This window comes from Tupaia chinensis, unplaced genomic scaffold, assembly GCF_000334495.1.
Source record: "Tupaia chinensis unplaced genomic scaffold, TupChi_1.0 Scaffold000320_1, whole genome shotgun sequence".
NCBI classification, from domain to species: domain Eukaryota; kingdom Metazoa; phylum Chordata; class Mammalia; order Scandentia; family Tupaiidae; genus Tupaia; species Tupaia belangeri.
Genome location: NW_006159813.1, coordinates 3,253,952 through 3,263,163, shown reverse-complemented (window position 1 = coordinate 3,263,163; position 9,212 = coordinate 3,253,952). Strand labels below are relative to the sequence as shown.

The window sequence follows — 9,212 nt, the reverse complement described above, 5'->3', positions numbered from 1 at the left end:
GCCCAGCATGATTTTCAAGCCACCGGGTCTAGGACTTGAACCATGGTCATTCGTGTAGGAGCCCAATGATGTAACTGCTATGCTATCCACTAGCCCCCAGTTGTTATTTTCAATGTCCATTTATCCTACTATCACTTAACTCTTACAGGACATCTCGGAAGTGGGTAATATTATCTCAATGGGAGGAAATGAGGGACCAGAGAAGGGAAGCCATCTGCCCAAGGTCACACAAGAAGTAGGAAGCAGAGTCTAGGTTTGAACCTGGAACAGTCTGAGTCCAAAACCCACACTGATTCCTCCAGGACCCCCTCTGTCCATGGGGCCTGGATACAGGAGGAGCAGGATTGGAGCCCATCTCCCTCTGGAGAGTTACTAGGGTCGGGACAGCAAATAGCAACAGTGTTGTTCGTGAGCTCATCTGCTCCACCGGGCTCCACCCTGTTCCTAATCTGGGCTCCTGACCTGGGAACTCGTCTCCCCGGTAACCAGAGTGATGCAACAAACAGAGGCTGCGCTGGTGGTGCAAGCCCAGGTCAGGTTGCTGAAGTCCAGCCAGAATGTCTTCTCCATGGAGCTAGCACTGTGGAGACCCTGACGACCCAGAGGAATCCAATGCTCAGTCCTGGCAGAGCCACCAAGAGCTTGGAAGCATTGGAGGCTGGTGACCTGCAGGGATCGTAAAGCACTCACTGTGGGTCCCTGGGGTGCTGGGAGGGGTTCAGGAGATCTAGGCTCCATGTGTGCCTTCAAGAATGACTAACTCTACCCATGATTCATCAGAAAATCCACAACTTCCAAATGTATCCAGTCTCCCACCACATCCCCCCGTCCCCCTGTCTACCTTCATCAGAGCCTGTGTGACAGTGTAGGCTGTTTCCACCCTTGTCCCCGAGGTCCATTTTTTTTTGAGAGACGTTTGCTATGGGGTACGTGCCCTCATCTGAGAGAGAGAGTGACAGTGTAGGCTGTTTCCACCCTTGTCCCGAGGTCCATTTTTTTTTTTGAGAGACGTTTGCTATGGGGTGTGTGCCCTCATCTGAGAGACAGAGAGATGGAGAGACAGAAAGTGAGTAATAACACCCCGGGGGGATAGTCATGCTGCAATCTCTTCTCCTCCATTATCCTCTTGGTATTTGGGCATACACTCATATGTGCCCAGTGTGAGTTTCAAGCCAGAGTCTGGGACTTGAACCGTGGTCAGCCATGTGGAAGCCCAGCATCTTAACTTGGTTTAAGATGCTACCCCCCTCCAGTAAATTTTTAAGATGTTTTTTATTGTGGTAAAATATACAACATAACATTTGTCACTTTAGCTATCTTTATAAGTGTACAACTCAGTGGCATTGTGCAATTATCACGACAATCTTCAAAACTTGTTATGATCCCAAAGAAAATCTCTAAGCACCTAGCAATAACTCTGTTCCTCCTAGTAAGCCTGTCATAATTTCTAATCTGCTTCCTGTTTCTGAACTTGCCTTCTCTAGATAGTTCTTGCAAGTAGCATTATAATATCTGTTCCTACGTGTCTGGCTTCTTTCGCTCTAGCATAACGCGTTCAAGGTTCATTCATGTAGTAGCATGTGTCAGAGCTTCATTCCCTTTTATGGATGTATAATGTTGTAATGTATAGATATATTCCCCCTTGTTTTCCTATACATCTGTCAACAGGTATCCCATGGCCAGTATCACAGGACAGCAGAAATTACATCTGAGTTGACTTACACTCAGAGTAAACTATTACTCAGATCATGGCATGACTTTTCTCGAACCCTCCTATGGTTCTCTGAATTCATGAAGAGCAAAGCTGGAGTCCTTATAGTGTCGATAGAAATAACCAACTCTGCAAAAATAATAATGAAAGTGGTTTATTTCTAAGCACGAATTTGTGTGATCTAGGCCAGAGAAGAGGCAAAACATGCCCCCCTCTCCCTGGGTGATCAGGTACAGGGGTTCCTTTTATTTGATTTTGAGAGCGAGGGAATTTAGTAAAGAGCTTTCCATTGGTCTGGTCCGAAAATGTGGGCCATGCGAAAGCAGGGCTTGTAGGTTTTGGGAAGGAATTAGTAACAGAGATAAGGGGGCTTGTATACAAGTCACGGGATACTGTCCCAAGGACAGGATGTTGGAAGAATCCTGTTATTGATGAATCAAAATGGCCTCTTAATGACTGTGGGTGTGACTCGCCCATTATAGGGATACTATGCCAGGGACAGGATGTAGGAAGATTTTTGTTATCTGAGACCAGCAGTTAGCGTAATGGCTATGTCACTGGACTCCCATGTAGTCGACCATGGTTCAATTTCCAGACCCAGTGGCTTAAATTCACACTGGGCGCATGTGCGTGTGTGCCCAAGATCCTGAGAGGAGAATGGAGGAGAAGGGATTGTGGCATGGCCATCCCCCTGGGGGGTGATTTCTCGCTTCCTGTCTCTGTCTCACTGGCGCTGGCAAGCGCACGCGCCCTATAGCAAAAACCTCTCCAAAAAAAAAAAAAAAAAGAGGAAGATTTTTGTTATCAAATGAGTCAAAATGATCGGTTAATGTCTGTGGGCGTGACTCACCCCAGGCCCCTTGGAAGGGATTTTAGAAACAGGACCAAGCTCATCACGTCCTTCCCACTCCACTTGCTGTTCCATGAACGGCCCAGCACGCTGCCACCTCAGGCCCTTTGCCCATGCTCTTCTTCCTTTCTGGACACCTGGACGCTCTCCCCCTGGACACCTGCATGGGTGGCCCTCTCCTTTCTCTGAGTCTTGCTCAAATGTTATCTTTCCATGGGGGTCAGCCTGCAGACCGTGGAAAGCTGCAACTGCTCTTTCCTCTGTCAGATAGATACTCAGTAACTATTTGCTGAATGAATGAATATGAATTTGGACACTTGCTGCACCTTTCTGGGTCTTCTTTTCCCTCTCCGTGAATTAGGGGCTATGGTCCATCGCTGCAGTGAGGGGCGGGGTGTGTGTGGTGGTGGTGTCATGGTAGGAATCGTGTCAAATAATGGCTGTCACCATACTTTGTAAATCATAAAGCATTGTGCAAGGGAGAGAGAGTGGAAGAAAACTGATCTTCATTAAATGCCCTGGAAGCCAGATATTTGTCATCATGGTCTTGTTTATTTTTTTAATTTGCCAGAGGGCTTATGTGCTTGTCAGGGAGAAACAGGCTGAGATACGAGAGAGAGAAGGAGAAAGCACACACATCCCTGCCCCTGCCACCCCCAATCCCTTCTCCTCCATTTCTCCACCATGTTGGGCTTTGGGCACGCACACAGGGCCTGCCATGTTTCTCAAGCTGCCTAGGCCTGGGCTCACTCTGTACAGTCCATGCAGGATCCAGCTCTCTCAGCAACCAGGCCATCGGGCCAGCCCAGATCCATCTCATTTCATTATTCCCGTTTAATACGTAAGAAAACCAAGACTCAGAGAGGCGAGATACCTTGCCTCAGATCAAACAGTAAATGTTGAGTCAGAGCTTCAACTTAGCTGTCTGGCTTTTTCTATAAGCTGCTTCCAGGTCTCGTATTTCATAAGTCTAAGAAAGCTCCTCTTCTTCAGAAACCCTCTCTGAGCACCGGGGAGAGATAATAGAGATGAAAATATGAAAAATATCTGCCTTTGGGGCCGACAGGTGGTGTGGTGGTTAAGGGCGCTAGACTCCCACATGGCCAACCACGGTTCGTGTCCTGGACATGGTGGCTTGTTTTCTCTCTCGCTATCTCTCTCTGGTCAAAATAAATAAATAAATAAAGCTAAAATAATTCTTTAAAAAAACATAACTATATTTTATTAAAAGCTTTCTACAGGTGTCAGGAGCACTTTACAATATGCGGGATGCTTTCCATATGTTGTCTTCATAAGAAAAAAAGAACAGTTTAAAGTTTTATGCGTTTGTTTTTTGTTTTTTGTTTTTTTAAGATTTTTTGCTATAGGGCATGTGAACTTGCTAAAGAGGTAGAGAGAGACAGAGAGGCAGAAAGTGAGAAAACACTCCTGGGGAGGATGTCCATGCCATAATCCCTTCTCTTCCATTCTCCTCACAGGGTTTTAGGCAGACAGCCACCCACCCCCAGCATAAGTTTCAAGCCACTGGGTCTGGGACTCGAACCATGGTCAACCTTGTGGGAGTCCAACACCTCAACCACTACACAACCTGCTGGCCCTGAACAGATATTATTATTATTATGCCTTCATAACAAATAAGGAACCCAAGAATCTAAGAGGTCAGCCTGGGTTTGAGGCCACACAGCCATAAACATTTGAGCCCAGTGCAATCCCGTATCCCACAACATGCTGAAAAAGTTCATGATCAAGGAGAGGGGACTTTCTTAACACCACGTGTGCCCCCACGTCCACGAACCTCCCCAAGGACCTCCCCACCAGAAGCAGACCCGAGAGAGCGCGTGTGCAGCAGGGAAGGCAGACCCCACAGCAGCCCTCATGCCCACACCCTCAGCTTGAGCAGAGGGTGCAGGAGGGACAGGCATCGGTGGGAGCTGGATGGAGATCCCACGGGCCTGAGTTGCCAACGAAGATAGATGAATGAACCACTCAGCAAACCAGGGCACTTCCACCCCACAGCAGAACTGTCACGGGTAAATAAATCATCGAAGCTCCACGCCGGACGTGCCAATTTCAGCGGGAGAAGATGAGAGCATTTATCTGTCCGGTGACATGCTGGATGTCTTCAGGCTGTGAGGGGTATGAAAATATTCCCCAGCACACAGGCCGCCTGGGGGTGGTGGGAGCCAGGAGAGAGTCTCATTCCAGAACCTGTGCTCCTCTTAGACTTCACACGGTTGTCCTGACGCGTTTCTGTGCCTTTGAAAAGACTCGTCATAATTATAGATAATACGGATTAAGTGCTTACTATGACTAGGCATCTGATGAATTTTTAAATTTATACATTACCTCTCTAATTGGCTCAAAATAAATGATTGCCAGGACCAGCAGGTGGTGTGGTAGTTAAGGTGCTGGACTTTCACATGGCTGACTGTGGTTCAAGTCCTGAATCTGGTGGTCCACTTTCTCACTTTCCCTCTCTCTCTTTATCTTTCTGGTGAGCACACAAGCTCTATGTCAAACTAATAAAAACAAATAATTGTTGAAGAGTTTCTGTGGCATTTGAGGATGCCTATTTTTATAACTAACCCAAATGTTTTTTTGTTTTTGTTTGTTTTTTTCTTTTTTTTTTTTTTTTTTGAGAGGTTTTTGCTATAGGGCATGTGTGCTCCCCAGACAGACAGAGACAGAGAGACAGAAAGTGAGCAATCACCCCCCCACCCCAGGGGGGATGGCCACGCCGCAATCCCTTCTCCTCCATTCTCCTCTTGGGATCTTGGGTACGCACGCACACATGCCTGGTGTGAGTTTTAAGCCACCGGGTCTGGGATGTGAACCGCGGTCAACTACATGGGAGTCCAGCGACATAGCCATTATGCTAACTGCTGGTCCCATAACTATGTCCAAATGTTAAATTATGCCCAGGAGAAGTGGTCCAGCCCCAGGTCAGAGGTCAGTTCCCTAAGAGTTTTCCAGCTTCCCACCATCACCAGCAGTAATAACGCTCACCACATGCTTGGACTCCAAAAAAGAGACAGAGGATAGTGAAGGAAAATCAAGCAGATACGTGCACGTGGGAGGCAGAAGAGAAGGAAATGGAAAAGCCCAGCCCTGAAGAGGTAGAAAATGCAGAAGCCCAAGACTTCAGAACCAACTCCCGCATTGAGATGAACCTGGTCATGAACCTGCCAAGTTCTCTTGTGCCTTGAAGAAAAGCAATTTGTAAGGGACCAGCAGTTAGCGTAATGGCTGTGTTGCTGGACTCCCATATAGTCGACCGCGGTTCGAGTCCTGGACCTGGTGGCTTAAACTCATGCTGGGTGTCTTTGCGTGTGCGCCCAAGATCCCGAGAGGAGAAGGGATTGCGGCATGGCTATCCCCCTGGGGGGTGATTTCTCGCTTTCTGTCTCTCTGTCTCTGTCTGTCTGGCGAGTGCACATGCCCTATAGCAAAAACCTCTCAAAAAAAAAAAAAAAAAAAGAAAGAAAGAAAGAAAGAATAGCAGTTTGTGTTGGTGGAACTAAAGGAACAAAATCTCAGTGTTGGGACCAGCAGGTGGTGTGGTGTGTAAATTGCTGGACTCCCACACGGTCACCTGAAGTTCTAGTCACAGACCTGGTGGTTTGAAAATCATTCTGGGTATGTGTGTCCAAAATTCCAGGAGGAGAATGGAGGAGAAGGGATTGTGGTATGGCTATCCCCCCACCCCCAGGGGGTGATTTCTCACTTTTTCTCTCACTGTCTCTCTCTCTCCGACATTGCATGCACTCTATGGGAAAAACAAACCAAAACTCAATGTCTTTGGGAGGGTTTGCAGAACCCTCCTGGTGTCTATGGAGTTGTCTGGGTTAGATAAATGGCGTGGAGAAGGAGTAGATGCTAAGTAAACATGCTAGTGTGTGCTTATTTCATTCCATTCTCAAAATAACCCCGTTCAACAGGGGAGCCTTAAGAAGGCTAGGGCACTTGGCCACAGCCTCATGCCATGAGTGGACTTTTACCATAAGGTCTCTCAGAATGTTTCCTATCAGATGCTTCTAAGTTATTCCAAGCCCTCCTATGCCCTGCATTGAAAGGCCCTAACCCTACAGCCAATGATTCAGCCACAAAACGCTTCTCTGTCTGTCACCTTTTTGGAGACAGGAAATAAATAATCAACAATCAAATATCTCCAGTTACAAATATCATGTTGTGAAACTGTCTTTATTAATACGATCTTAATATATTGAAAAATTTAGATTTTAATGTGATACCCTTTAAAAATTATCTTAAAGAGGGACTAGCAGTTGGCGTAATAACTATGTCGCTGGACTCCCATGTAGTCGACCAGGGTTCAAGTCCTGGACCCAGTGGCTTAAATTCACGCCGGGCACGTGTGCGTGTGTGCCCAAGATCCATAGAGGAGAAGGGATTGTGGCGTGGCTATTCCCCCTGGTGGGTGATTTCTTGCTTTCTGTCTCTCTGTCTCTCTTTGTCTTTCTGGCAAGCCTATAGCCAAAACCTCTCCAAACAACAACAACAAAAATTATATTAAAGGGACCAGCAAGTGACATAGTGGTTAAAGCACAGAACTTCCATGTTACCAACTGCGGTTCAAGTCTTAGACCCCCGCATCTTGAAATTCACACTAGGTGCCCAAAATCCCAAGAGGAGAATGAAGGAGAGGGGATTACAACATGGCCATCCTCCCGGGGGGTGGGGGGAGGTGATTTCTCGCTTTCTGTCTCTCTGTCTCTCCAGCAAGTGCATGCACCCTATAAAAAAATACTATCAATTTTTTTTTATTAAAAATAGAAGCCCTGGAAAGAAAGATACCTGATATTAACAGCAATTTTTTTGAAGTAGAGGAGGGCAGATTTACTGGGAATGTTACATTTTATTATTTTTCCTTACACTATGTTCTAATTTTTCAGCAATGTACAAGTAGGATGTGTCTTAATTGAATAACAATGGGCCAATAGAAGGTTTTGTTCCCCCGCCTCCGAAAGAGAGAGTGAAGTGGATATTTGGGAACACTTTCATAAAGTGGCTGCTGAGAAACTGTGAGCGTCTACACCGGCGGCTGACCTTGTTCTCCCACAGGTCTTTGTGCTTACGATTTTTTTTGTTTTTTTTTTTTTTTACATTTCAGGGAACATAATACAGTGGGATCTGAGCTTTAGGCTGTCATGTCACGTGGCTGTGGAACAAATAACTGGGCAGGGACATCATAGGCACTTCCATCACTTTTGTTTCTACACGACACAGAGAAAGGAAAGGGGCTTGTCCTGACTCACATTGCCTTCTGCTTTCCCCTTGTTTATCTAATATCCAAATGGAAATTCCATCAAATGTCCTTAGAGCCCCCCAGATTCCTTCTTTCCAGGTATGTAGTCCCCATAAGTAGTCCTCCACCTCACCTTTCATTTCTTTTGTAACTGATTTGATAAAAGTCACAGGAAGTTGGGCTGGCAGGTGGCATGGTGGTTAAGGTGCTGGACTCCCACATGGTCGACCATGGTTTGAGTCCGGGACCTGGAAGCTTGCCTTCTCATTTCCCCTTTCTCTCTCTCTCTGGTCAAATTACAAAATAATAACAAATTAAATTAATTAAATAAATAATTCTTTGCAGGGGGAGGGAGTTCACAAGAGGTCATCTTTGTGGGAGAAAGTACAACCCAAAGACGAACACCATGGGCTCTGACTGCCCAAGTTCACATCCCTGTCATAGTGACTTGAGTTGCTAAGATGTTATACTCTACATGGAAGTCCTGGGTTCTATTCCCAGCCCAACCTAAAGGCTGGGTTCCAGCTGAGATGCTAAGGCAAGAGGATCGTGACACAGTGAGACCCTGTCTTAAAAACAAATAAATCACACACCCACCCCATCTGCCTGAGTTCAAATCCCCACTCTGCCCTTGGCTAACTAGATTATCTCTGGCAAGTCCCTTCACCTGTGCTAGAATGTCTTTATCAGTGAAGGGATAACTTTCATAGCCAACTCTCCAGGCTGACTAAAGGAGATAATATAATCTTGGCAGCATGTAATAGGGAGTAGAGACCCCCCTTCCCTTTTTTCATCTGCCTTTTTTTTCTCCCTCCTGAAAAGGTGACCAAAGACGCAAAGTGGTGTTTGGAGACACAACATTTTCTTTTCTTCTGAGGTTCGAAATGCGACTCGTGGCCTTGGAGGTAGGTCACCCCAAGACTCTCACAGTATCTGAGGCACGCATGGCCCCTGGCTGGTGCAGGAGGCCTCAGGCCAATTCCTGGCTGACAGCCAGACCACAACACACAGCTCTGCTGGACTCACCTGAAATGTTCTTGAAGATGAGCCTTTTCGAATATATACAATGAATAAGATTTTGGTTTTCTCTTAATAAATTAATCTTGGACATAGTCAGGGAAGATTTTCTCAGCAACATTTTAAGCCCAATTTGTCTAAAGCTAAATATTGTGGGAGCTGTTTAGCTTTCTTATGGCTATCTTTTAATGAGGAGTCTATTCCTGAATAGCTTAAACAGAATCTAGGATATAATTAAAATATCTTGAATACATTTTTGGATACAAGTGTTCAAGAAGTGTCAATTCATTGAGTAGTACATCAAACATATTAAAATAACATTTTAGAAGAACGTAGTCATTATTCAAAAGGTATATAGTTGTAGTCATTAA

The 9,212-nt window shown here is 45.8% G+C and overlaps 1 long non-coding RNA gene across 1 annotated transcript; it reads left to right on the top strand.

The window, feature by feature from the left end:
- Positions 1-528: 528 nt before the first annotated feature.
- Positions 529-8,828, top strand: LOC102473410 (uncharacterized). The gene is made up of 3 exons (XR_335026.1): positions 529-691; positions 7,472-7,640; positions 8,647-8,828. It is a non-coding gene; the product is annotated as an uncharacterized LOC102473410 (long non-coding RNA).
- The last annotated feature ends 384 nt before the right edge of the window (positions 8,829-9,212 follow it).